At 42.5% G+C, this 12717-nt stretch overlaps 1 protein-coding gene across 2 annotated transcripts in view; it reads right to left on the bottom strand.

Moving 5' to 3' along the window:
- The window catches only part of LOC134909857 (amine sulfotransferase-like), a 125243-nt gene that overhangs the window by 105009 nt on the left and 7517 nt on the right, over positions 1 to 12717 (bottom strand). Inside the window, exon 2 of one of the 2 annotated variants that reach the window (XM_063917185.1) lies at positions 4319 to 4428. The exons of the other annotated variant lie outside the window; for it this stretch is intronic. The gene's annotated coding sequence lies outside the window, so the exon portion shown is untranslated. The remainder of the gene's footprint in view (positions 1 to 4318; positions 4429 to 12717) is intronic. 2 annotated transcript variants of the gene reach the window in all.

Genomic DNA, 12717 nt, shown 5'->3' on the forward strand with positions numbered 1-12717 from the left:
AGGCCATTAAAGGGTAGGTTCTTCACACTTCTCTTTGATTCTGCATCTGCAGTCCATCGGTGTAGCCAGAGTCCTCTGCGTGCCGAGACTGCTATGGATGTAGCCCTTGCATTAAACAATCCAATGTCCTTCATGGCCTATATCATGAAACCTGCAGAATCCTGTATGTGACGTAAAAACAAGTCAATGTCACGCCTATCCATAGAATCTAACTCCTCCAGTAAAGTGCCTGACCATTTTACTATGGCTCTAGAAATCCATGCACAAGCAATATAGCCACTCCTGTAGCAGTGTATAATGATTTGAGCGTAGTCTCAATCTTGCGGTCGGCCGGCTCTTTTAAGGAGGTCGAGCCGGGGACAGGTAAAACAACCTTCTTCGACAACCTAGACACAAAAGTGTCCACTATAGGTGGGTTTTCCCACTTCTTTCTATCCTCATCAGAAAAAGGGTAAGCAATGAGAATTCTTTTAGGGATCTGGAATTTTTTCTCTGTGTTTTCCCAGAACTTTTCAAACAAGGAGTTTAACTCCTTAGAAGCAGGATAGGTAAGCGAGGATTTCTTATTTAAGATAAAATAAGACTCCTCTTCCTGTTCAGGTACCATCTCAGTAATATGTAAAACATCCCTAATGGCTTCAATCATTAGTTGTACCCCTTTAGCAAGGGTTGCATCCCCTCCCTGCATATTCCCATCACTGTTCCCTGTATCAGAGTCGGTATCCATGTCAGATTGCATTATCTGGGCAAGCGTACATTTTTGTGGGTATGCAGGTGGGTCTTTAGACAAGGAAGTGGGGGCTGAATACATCATATCCTCCACAGACTTTCTCAAAAACTGCGTCTCCCTTTCATCATGTGACATTCTAGTTGAAATCTGGGACATCATCCCCCTTAAAGAATACACCCATGCGGGTTCGGATCCAGAAGTCTGAGAAAGTATATTGCATTCTTGTGTACATGGAATAGACTCCTCAGGGGATGATAAACATTCTGCAGCACAGGACACCGAGTCCATAGACGTGGTAATGTGGGATATGCACTCTCACACAAACACACAGGAAAATGTCAGACACAGTTTCCCCCAGAGTACCTTCAGAGAGACACAGAGTATAAGGAGCCAGCCACCCCACGCCTCCTCAGGCTTTTATTATTATAAAAACCCAGCGCTGACCAGATAATCTTAATAGGTTAACTAGTACCTAATCACACCCCCCCTGTCTATAACACCCTGGTACCGCAGTGTAGTTTTGTGCAGGACAGCGCTCCCTGTCAGCATTCTGTCTGCGGATATGCAGGGAGAAAATGGCGCTGGTGAGTGCTGGATCTGCTCTGAGGAGAAGCCCCGCCCCCCGCAATGGCGCGCGGCTCTCCCGCACTTTCTGTTTTATACTGGCTGAGGAATTTGTGCTAACAGTGGGATTAGCCCCTGTTAGCTACGTGCCAGTGTAGGGTTTGCACGCTGGCTCAGGACGGCCCTCTAGCGCCTACATACAAGATGTTGCTGAGCCCTCCATGGAGTGCAGCCTTGTGTGAGCTGCGCTCCTACCCTTGTGCCGCCATACCCTCAGGCAACCCGCTAACCGGGACGCCGGTGCTGTACTCACCACCTTCTATCTTTTGGCTCTTTTAGGGGGTGGCTCCTGAGCTGCAGGAGTGAGGAGTCGCCTCGTGGGCTTGCGATCATTTCCCTCAGGAGCTAAGTGTACTGTCAGCGGAGTAGAGAGCCATTAACTCTTCATTAAGTTTATTCCTACTTCCCCCCTAAGTCCCATAAAACAGGGAGACTGTTGCCAGCAGCCTCCCTGTAAATACACACACTCTAGAAAACAATAAAACTAAGAAAACTCCTAGGAGCTCCCCTAGCTGTGACCGGCTCCTCCGGGCACATTTTCTAAACTGAGTCTGGTAGGAGGGGCATAGAGGGAGGTGCCAGCCCACACTATTAAACTTATAAAGTGCCAGTGGCTCCTAGTGGACCCATCTATACCCCATGATACTAAATGGACCCCAGCATCCTCTAGGATGTAACAGAAATATATATAAAAAAATGCTATACATTATGGTGAAGAACAATAGTCGATCGTAGAAATGGCTACACATATAACCCAAAATTCAGCTCTGAGCATCAGTAAATAAACATGACAATATCTTGCTCATATATACAAGGGAATAATAAAGCAACAAAAAAAATGTATGCAGCACAACATAGTTGCAATAAATAAATAAATAAATAAATAAATAATGTTACTCAAATTGATAACAACCATAAACCATATGTTATAGTACAGTAGCAATTAGGGAGGCCAATCTCAGTATCGGGATCTGCGGAATCTGCGGGAACCCGGGATTCTGGTCCAAAAATGCCGGGATTTGAATCCCGGTATTGGAGCCTCCAATCCCGGGATTCACGGGATTGCATTGCGCATGTGCAGTGAGGGAGGGTGGGTGTAAGTAACACTTACTATTAGGCGGGCGGTAGTATTAGGTGGGTGGCAGCCATGAACACAGACCACAGCGGCGGCATTTCAAATGTAGCGCCGGCCGCCAGCCAATCACAGCAGGTGGATCGTGAATCAGGGAAGCGGCCGCAGCGGCTCCTGATTGGCTGCCGGACTGCCCGTTCGGACTGGCTGACGGCCAGCGCTACAATTTGAAAGGCCTCCAGTGTATTCAGCGGGTCTTGTCCATGGCTGCCGCCTGCCTAATAGTAAGTGTAGTATTACTTACACCCACCCTCCCTCACTGCAGTGCTCCATGCAGCCTCTCTCCTGCTCCGCTTCCTACACCCTCCAGCGCTGCTCCCTAGTCCCTACACTACACCTACTATCCAGCGCTGCTCCCTACACTGCACCAACTATCCAGTGCTGCTCCCTACACTACACCCACTATCCAGCGCTGCTCCCTACACTGCACCAACTATCCAGCGCTGCTCCCTACACTACACCCACCCTCCAGCGCTGCTCCCTACAGCCTCCGTGCTCCCTACACTCTTCTCCACTGCCCTCCACTCCCACTCTCCCTGCTCCCTACTGCAATCCCGGGATCCCGGGAATCCCGGGATTGAGCGTTTTTCAATCCCGAATCCCGGGATTGAAAAAACGGCCCAGGATTGGCCTCCCTAGTAGCAATATTTATAGCAACAATATTTATGAAAAGCCAGAAAAAGATAGCATATCATTAAGACCTTTTGGAGCAATTACATTCAATCTATGAATCCACTCAGCTTCTTTTTTCAAAAGGAGTGAATTACGATCACCTCCTCTCCGCAGCACCGGGATATTCATTCTATATCTCAAACTATGTAATGGGTGTTGCGCCGTCACAAAGTGACGTGCCACCGGTTGATCAGAAATACCACTGGAAAGTGCTAACCATATCGAACAACGATGGGCAGTCATCCATTCCTGGAATTTTCTCTGCGTCTTTCCCACACAGGAGAGCCCGCAGGGACAAATTAATTGGTACACCACATGAGTGCTTTCACATGTAAGGTGGTGCTGGATTTTAAACTTAGTACCCAAATGTGGATGATAGAAAGTATCTCCTGTAAGGAGATAATTGCAAGTTGTGCATGCACACCTAAAGCACCCGTTCCTTTTATTTGCTAAAAAGTTTTTATTACTTTTTGCAGTATGAGTCGAAATGTCAGTTCTAACCAATTAATCCATGAGGTTCTTGGAACGGGAGTAGCATGACAGTAACGATGTGTCAGCTAGCCCTATGTCATTATTAGACATAATTATTGGCCATAATGATTTAGAAATCCAATTAATCTTGGGTGACTGAGGATTGAATTTGTTCACCCAATGGAGTCTTTTCATGTTGTGGCTGTGATTATGCTTCAGAAGTAACTGCTCTCTATCAAAAGCCATGATAAATCAGACATAGAGTAACCCCTATGGAAGAACATATCAATTAACCCATCAATCTGCAGCGCTGCTATTTGTCTGTCACTATTGATCCTCCTAATTCGGATCATTTGGGAAAAAGGGAGACCTTTTTTAAGACTCATAGGGTGAGATTCAAATGACATATCACGCCCAATTTCCTTTCTAAAATGATCTCCGTTATCGCGCATATTGCACCCATAGTAATCAGGTTTACTGTGTAAAGGGTTGGGTGCCTCGCTACTCCAGGGGTAGCGAGCTGAAATAATGATACAACGTCCCTGAGGGCAGAAACAGAATGAGTGTGGAAAGGGGTGAAAAGAATTAAATCTCCCCCATAGGGTGACAGCTTTGAAAATGTAAAATGTATTATGATCGGTATCTTTAGAGAAGAAAGTAGTAGTAATAATTCCATTAGAATTCCAAACCTTGACGTCAAGGAAGTGAACTTCCTGTCGACTCATTTCAAACGTCAATCTGATGGGAGAATTTGACAAATTATGTGCTGACATCAAAGAAACAAATTCTGATTTTGAACCTGACCAAATAAGAAACAAAATGTGTATAAAGCGAGTATACATTTTTTTGATGCAACAACAGGATTATCAAAAAACAGCATTTTTTCAATACCAAACATATATATATATATCAGCATAACTGGGGGCCACAGAAGACCCCATCGCACACTAGTTACTTGCAAGTAAATCCTGTTTTTGAACAAAAATAAATTTTTGGTTAATACCAACTCAAGCATGTGTAATAAAATAGCAACATGAGACATATCAAAAAGTTCCTTGAGCACATAAAGAATGACGTACAGCAGTCAGCCCCTCACAGTGCGGAATCACTGCGCTACCTGCTCAGCAAGGTCTGCAAAGCAGGGAGGCACTGGGATAGAGAGGAGCTCTCCCTACTCTGCTACCTTGGTGATGTGCAGTCACAGTGTTACTAGCAGTCAGGCAGCAGCAGTATCGGCAACATGAACTGTTACTGAAACATCCGTCTGCTGATATCCTTCGGACCTATCTGTGTCAGGGCCCTCCTTCCCTCCCCCTTCCCTCTCCCCCTTGCTCCACCTGCTGCACATGTCAAGCAGGAAGACATGCAGTATTGTCACACCTCCCTCCCCTGTGAGTCAGGTATGGGCACTGCCTCCAATACACAGGAAATTATGTTCATTGGAGGAGCCAGTGGAGCGGACATGAGGAGAGGAGCAGCAAGCCACACTGAGGGAGGACTGGAGCAGAGACTCTGGTAAATACTGCTGCAGATAAACATGTGATGGGGGAGTGTCATATTAATGTGTACTGGGGAGGGAGGGGTGTAGTTAATGTGTGCTGGGGGTGTCATTAATGTGTGCGGGGGGTGTCATTAATGTGTGCAGGGGGGTGTCATTAATGTGTGCTGGGGTGTCATTCATGTGTGTGTGGGGGGGTGTCATTCGTGTGTGCTGGGAGTGTTGTTCATGTGTGCTGGGGGGTGTCATTAATGTGTGCTGGGGGTCATTAATGTGTGCTGGGGTGTCTTTCATGTGTGTGTGGGGGGGTGTCATTCGTGTGTGCTGGAAGTGTTGTTCATGTGTGCTGGGGGGTGTCATTAATGTGTGCTGGGGGTCATTAATGTGTGCTGGGGGTCATTCATGTGTGCTGGGGTGGTCATTCATGTGTGCTGGGGGGGTTTCATTCATGTGTACTGGGGTGGGGAGATGTAATTTATTTGTGCTGGGGGGCATAATTAATGTGTACTGGGGGTTGTAATTAATGTGTACTGCGGTGGTGGGTGTAATTTATTTGTGCTGGGGAGTATAATTAATGTGTACTGCGGTGGAAGGGTGTCATTTATTTGTGCTGGGGGGTGTAATTAATGTGTACTGCGGTGGGGGGTGTAATTAATGTGGGCGAGGGAGGGTGGATGTCATTAATGTGTGCTGGAGAGTGTCATTAATGTGTGCTGGGGAGGGGGTCTGTGCTAGGGGGTTGTGTCATATTAATGTGCTGGGGAGTTTCATATTAACAATGTGTGCTGGTGGGGAGGAGTGCTTATTAGTGTATGCTGGGGAAGGGGGTCATATTAATATCTGCTGGGGAGGTGGATGTCATATTAATGTGTGCTTGGGAGAGAGATGTCATGTTAATGTCTGCTGGGGAGGGAGGTCATATTAATATGTGCTGGGGAAGGGGGGGTCATAGTAATCTGTGCTGGGGAAAGTGGCATCTATAAAAAGTTCTCTACCTGGCACATTAAGTAAAAGGGAACTCTACCTGGCGCAATGTGTAAAAGGGTGCTCTACCTGGTGCAAAGTGTAAAAGGGATCTCTACCTGGCTCAGTGTGTAAAAGGGTGCTCTACCTGGAATAATGTGTGACTGACTCTACCTGGCATTGTAAAAGGGGCTCTTCTTGGCACAATGTGTAAAAGTGGGCTCTACCTGGCACAATATGTAAAAGGGACTCTACCTGGCATTGCAAAAGGAGAATATGCCTTGCGCAATGTGTAAAAGGGTGCTCTACCTGGAATAATGTGTGACTGACTCTACCTGGCAATGTAAAAGGGGCTCTTCCTGGCACAATGTGTAAAAGTGGGCTCTACCTGGTGCAATATGTAAAAGTGGGCTCTACCTGGCACAATATGTAAAAGGGACTCTACCTGGCATTGCAAAAGGAGAATATACCCTGTGCAATGTGTCAAAGGGGGCTCTACCTGGAATAATGTGTGACTGGCTCTACATGGTGCAATATGTAAAAGAGGTCTCTATCTTGCGTAATGTATATAAGGGGCGTAATTTTGAAAAATGGAGATTACTGTGTGTCATAATTATTTTATTATTTTTATTATTTTATTATTTTTTTGTCGTGCCTGCGGCACACACTGTCCATGTTGTAGATCTTGGGGAAGGGGGCAACAAAATGTCTATTTACAGCTCTGAGGATGAGATCGGTCACATTTGTATTTGTAGAAAGGTGCAAAATTGATAGTTTGCAGGAGGGCGCCGAACACCCTAGCACCGGCCCTGGCTGTAATGAGCCAAGCATCTACAGGGATAGAACCCAAGGTTCTTAATTTGTTAAACAATGAAGTAGTATCCAACAATAAAGTATTTCTGCTGATCAGATTTTGGATTTAATATATAAATATATTCATTGTGGTGAGTTGCGTGATCGGCTCGGAGTATTCATATTGTTTGTTTATTATTGAGTATATAGATTTTATGCTTTGATTGTTGCCATGGTAATTGTTTCATTGTGTGATGTGCGGCATTTAGGTAAGCGTTGTGAAGTCTGATTAGCTTTCAGGAAGAAAAGCAATACTTTAATACACAGATGTTCAGGCCACTGCGACCGTGTAACCCTTATCAAATGCATACACGTTGCATGCACAATGCCATCACGCTGTTAGCACAGAGTAGCTACACGTGCGGCGGAATACACTCTATAACCCCTAACAGGAAAAGGGATGCGACACCAATTGTATGTTCAATGTTGCAGATCCAACCAAGCAACAGTTATTTACTTAGAAAAGGGGTACATCAAGAACTACAATCACATAAGAGAAAAGGCTACAATCAATGGATACATACGTTTGTTTCACCTGCGCTTCCCGGTCCCGGTCCTCAGTCAATCTGGATAGATGACCTTCAGAGAATGTGTCTGACCGGCCAGGAGGCTTGGCTTTTATACATTAGTCCAAATCATGAAACAATGGAAACTGTAATCTCTTCACCTATAGGTCAAAGGGCTGGTCATTTACAGTACAGGAGGGGTCATAGGTTGGTTTGAATCGGTGGGCGATGCCTGGTCCAGGTGCACTTGCAGTTGTTCTCCTCTGGGTTCCCGCCAAATATCAAGAGTACAGTAAATACAGTTAATATTAATATTCTGTTCCTGCACATATCTATGTGCAGGAGGGTGCTATCTTCTGCAAACTGCTACAGCTGTATACCAAACACCACCTCCTAACCTAATTCTGTCCCCTCATATCCTGTAAAGTCGAATCCCTCTGTTGTTATACCTTTAAAGCAAATGTAACTCGCTGGTGTGGTGCATGTAGGCTATGTGTAAATTATGTGCTATGTGAATTAAATATGAGATATGTCTTTGTGGCTTTTCCATGCAAATGTATATGCTACTGTATTTACTCATACCACGCGCTAATACGCAGGTCCGCGTGAGCGAATATATGTAACTTGCGAGTATGCGGACGCACGGAAGAACAAGCACCCGCACGGAGGCCATCTGTGTGGTGTTTGTACGTGATGCGTGTGGCTATAATATTTTCGACTTCGACAGCGATGATGTCATGTTACTGCAACTCACCTCCGGACTGGCGTTATCGCGCTGGAGGCTGCATCCAATCCTGATGTTTTCATGTGGGTTCTCGGGCTTTATAGGTTTTAGACTGTCTGGTTGAGTATCTACACATGGATTCATTTTTTTTTTTAATGCATCTGGTGTTGGAAGGGATTTTTTTTATCATTTTTTAAATCTTTTTTATTTGTTTGTACTTGCACTTTTTTTTATTAAAATATTTGCACATAATCTTGGCACTATAATAAGAGAATTGGCAGAGTTTTTTTCCATAATTTCAGAATATGCAGGTGACAGTGACAAGCACTTTAATTTATTTGTCAGTTCCATTGCATGAAATTTTCAGTTATTCTGAGTCAGAGACTTAAGGGATTTTGAATCATGAATATATGACTGACCAGATAGAATCTATGCCTAAAGACATTATTTTTTGTGAATTACGTAACATCAAAAAGAAGAAGATTGAATTCCACCTTCATGGGGTATCCCTTAGTGATTTCTTTAGAGCCAAACAGATTACCAGAGAATTTAGAATACAGAACTGTCCTACCATCGGACCTTTTGATCCCGCTTTTTGCAAGAAATCGATCAGTATTCTTAATAAATGCTCCTTCAATCTTATGTTATTAGTGGTTGAACAATGTAAAAAGGAATTGCTCAATGTGCAAAATAAGATTACTGAATTTGAGTCTAAACATCTGCCTTGTCTACAAACAGACCCTGATAATGATTGGATCAATAAGCTTAACACCAAAATTGCCATCTACAGTACAAGTGTGATCTTCTGAAATTAAAACACGAGAAGTTGAATAAAGTTAAACTAGATTATGAATACCACCAGGTATATTGGTGGCTTACAGGTGATCATAGTAGAGGTGCAAAGGGCCTGGAACGGAGACAGCCATTTTTTTGGAGACATAAATACTCCAGAAACAATTTGGAGACTGAGTCTTCCCAAGATGGTAACAGTATGGCAAGTGATATTGAAAAACCAAAGACCACCCGTAAAAATAAGGAATTCATTCCTTTAGCGGTGGCCACCAGGAACAAAGGCCGTCCAAACAAAGAAGATTGAACAGGCGAGGGCGCCAAAACAGGCGACAAACCACTAAGCACAAAGCCACCAGTGCAAACAAGAATGAAATAATCTTTAACTTATCCTCCTATGATTTAAGTACAAGTGAAACAAGCCTCCTTTCCAAGGGCCTTTCTTTTGTGCCTTCTTCTCGATTTAACGATTTTCAGTGGCAAACAGAGATGCATAATCTTCATAGACAGTTAAAAATTAAAGAATATTTCTTTAAGAAAATACCATCTGTGGAGAGTGATCCTTTGAAAATTCCAGCTCAATTAAAATCTCCTCAGAAGAAATCACATTTTGATCCACTATCTAATAATGCTTCCATAAAAACCTTTATGCGGGTGCTTATTCAGGATGTGACATCTAGTTTGAAGAATAGTAAAAAGGACCATTCAAATTTAACTCCTTCAGAGCAGAATGCTATTAAATCCTTGTCATCAAATCACCAGTTGATAATCCGCCCTGCCGACAAGGGGGCGGTATTGTATTACAAGACTTGTGTGACTACATTTCTGAAATAGACCGACAGTTAAAAGATACTACTGTTTATTGCAAACTGAATGGGTAACCGACTGGACAGTACACTAAGGAATTACGGGAGGTACGTACAGAAGAGTTGGATGCTAACATCATTAATGATACAATTATGGACATCCTACTTCCTAAATTCCTTATTATGCCAGTATTATATACATTACCTAAGATCCTTAAGGGGCTGACACCACCAACCGGATGCCCCATAGTGTCAGCACGGGGATCCCTTTTGCAGCCGACCAATATTTTTCTTGACAGTATTTTGCAGCCTTTGATACAGCAACAGCAATATTTTCTTTTGGATACTACTTCATTGTTGAACAAAGTAAGAACCTTGGGTCCTATCTCTGCAGATGCTTGGCTCATTACAGCAGAAACAGCAAGCCTCTACATGGTGATTCCGCACTGTGACGGGCTGACTGCTGTACGTCATTCTTTATGTGCTCAAGGAAATTTTTAAATGTCTCATGTTGTTATTTAATTACACATGCTTGAGTTGGTATTAACCAAAAAATTATTTTTGTTCAACAACAGGATTTAATTGCAAGTAACTGGATGTGCCATTGGGTTTTTTGTGGCCCCCAGTTATGCTGATATATATATGTTTGGCATTGAAAAAATACTGTTTTTTGATAATTCTGTTGTTGCATCAAAAAAAAAATGTTATATTCGTTTTATAGACAATTTGTTTCTTATTTGGTCAGGTTCGAAATCGAAATTTGTTTCTTTGATGTCAGCACATAATTTGTCAAATTCTCCCATCAAATTGACGTTTGAATTGAGTCAACAGGAAGTTCACTTCCTTGACGTCAAGGTTGGGAATTCTAATGGAATTATTACTACCACTTTATTCTCTAAAGATACCCATCATAATACACTTTTACATTTTCAAAGGTGTCACCCTATGAGTCTTAAAAAAGGTCTCCCTTTTTCCCAAATGATCCGAATTAGGAGGATCAATATTGACAGACAAATAGCAGCGCTACAGATTGATGGGTTAATTGATAAGTTCTTCCATAGGGGTTACTCTATGTCTGATTTATCATGGATTTTGATAGAGAGGCGTTACTTCTGAAGCATAATCACAGCCACAACACAAATAGACTCCATTGGTTGAACAAATTCAATCCTCAGTCACCCAAAATTAATTGGATTTCTAAATCATTATGGCCAATAATTAAGTCTGATAATGACATAGGGCTAGCTGACACATCGTTAATGTCATGCTACTCCCGTTCAAAGAACCTCATGGATTAATTGGTTAGAACTGACATTTCGACTCATACTGCAAAAAGTAATAAAAACTTTTTAGCAAATAAAAGGAAAGGGTGCTTTAGGTGTGCATGCACAACTTGCAATTATCTCCTTACAGGAGATACTTTCTATCATCCACATTTGGGTACTAAGTTTAAAATCCGGCACCACCTTACATGTGAAAGCACTCATGTGGTGCACCAGTTAATTTGTCCCTGCGGGCTCTCCTGTGTGGGAAAGACGCAGAGAAAATTCCAGGAATGGATGACTGCCCATCGTTGTTCGATACGGTTAGCACTATCCAGTGGTATTTCTGATCAACTGGTGGCACGTCACTTCGTGACGACGCGACACCCGTTACATAGTTTGAGATATGGAATAATTGGCCATATCCCAGTGCTGCGGAGGGGAGGTGATCGGAATTCACTCCTTTTTTAAAGAGAAGCTGAGTGGATTCATAGATTGAATGTAATTGCTCCAAAAGGTCTTAATGATATACTATCTTTTCTGGCTTTTCATAAATATTGTTTTTTTAAATATTGCTACTGTACTTTTTTTGTTACTTTATTATTCCTTTTTATATATGAGCAAAATATTGTCATGTTTGTTTACTGATGCTCCCAGCTGAATTTTGGGTTATATGTGTAGCCATTTCTATGGTCGACTATTGTTCTTCACCATAATATATATATATAGTATTTTTTAATATTTATTATAGGCGGCATAATATTTTTGCTACTCATGCTGGTTTAATAGGTATTTAATACATAGTATCTTTTATATGCTCTTTTCGTCACTATATTTATGCCGCATACTCTATATTTATGCTGATCAGATTTTGGATTTAATATATAAATATATTATATAAATATATTCATTGTGGTGAGTTGCATGATGGGCTTGGAGTATTTATATTGTTTATTTGTTATTGAGTATATAGATTTTGTGCTTTGATTGTTGCCATGGTAATTTTTCATTGTGTGACGTGCGGCGCTTAGGTAAGTGTTGATGTCATGTTACTGCGACTCGCCTCTGGACTGGCGTTCCCGCGCCGGAGGCTACAGCCAATCCTGATGTTTTCATGTTGGTTCTCGGGCTTTATAGGTAATGTATGTTTTTTTGGATTGTTATTCTTCCTGACGAAAATCCCAGTGAGGATTGAAACATTTATATACAGCATACTGCGTCTGTGAGTTTCATTCATAACAGTCTGTGAGTGTCGCACCTCTATCTATACATGTGATCGCTTTTTGAGGGCACCATGACATGTTTTATTCATTGTGGAGTTAGATTTTGTTGGGTTATTTTGTTTCTGTGCAGGGTAAATACTGGCTGCTTTATTTTTATAGTGCAAATTAGATTGCAGATTGAACACACCACACCCAAATCTAACTCTCTCTGCACATGTTAAATCTGCCTCCCCTGCAGTGCACATGGTTTTGCCCAACTGCTAACAAAATTCCTGCTGCGATCAACTTGGAATTACCCCCTTTTTTTTGCGGATGCTTATTCAGGATGTGACATCTAGTTTGAAGAATAGTAAAAAGGACCATCCAAGTTTAACTCCTTCAGAGCGGAATGCTATTAAATCCTTGTCATCAAATCACCAGTTGATACGCTGTGACTATAGAGCACAGCTCCTTGTGAGTATGGGC

Source organism: Pseudophryne corroboree, chromosome 4, assembly GCF_028390025.1.
Source record: "Pseudophryne corroboree isolate aPseCor3 chromosome 4, aPseCor3.hap2, whole genome shotgun sequence".
NCBI classification, from domain to species: Eukaryota; Metazoa; Chordata; class Amphibia; order Anura; family Myobatrachidae; genus Pseudophryne; species Pseudophryne corroboree.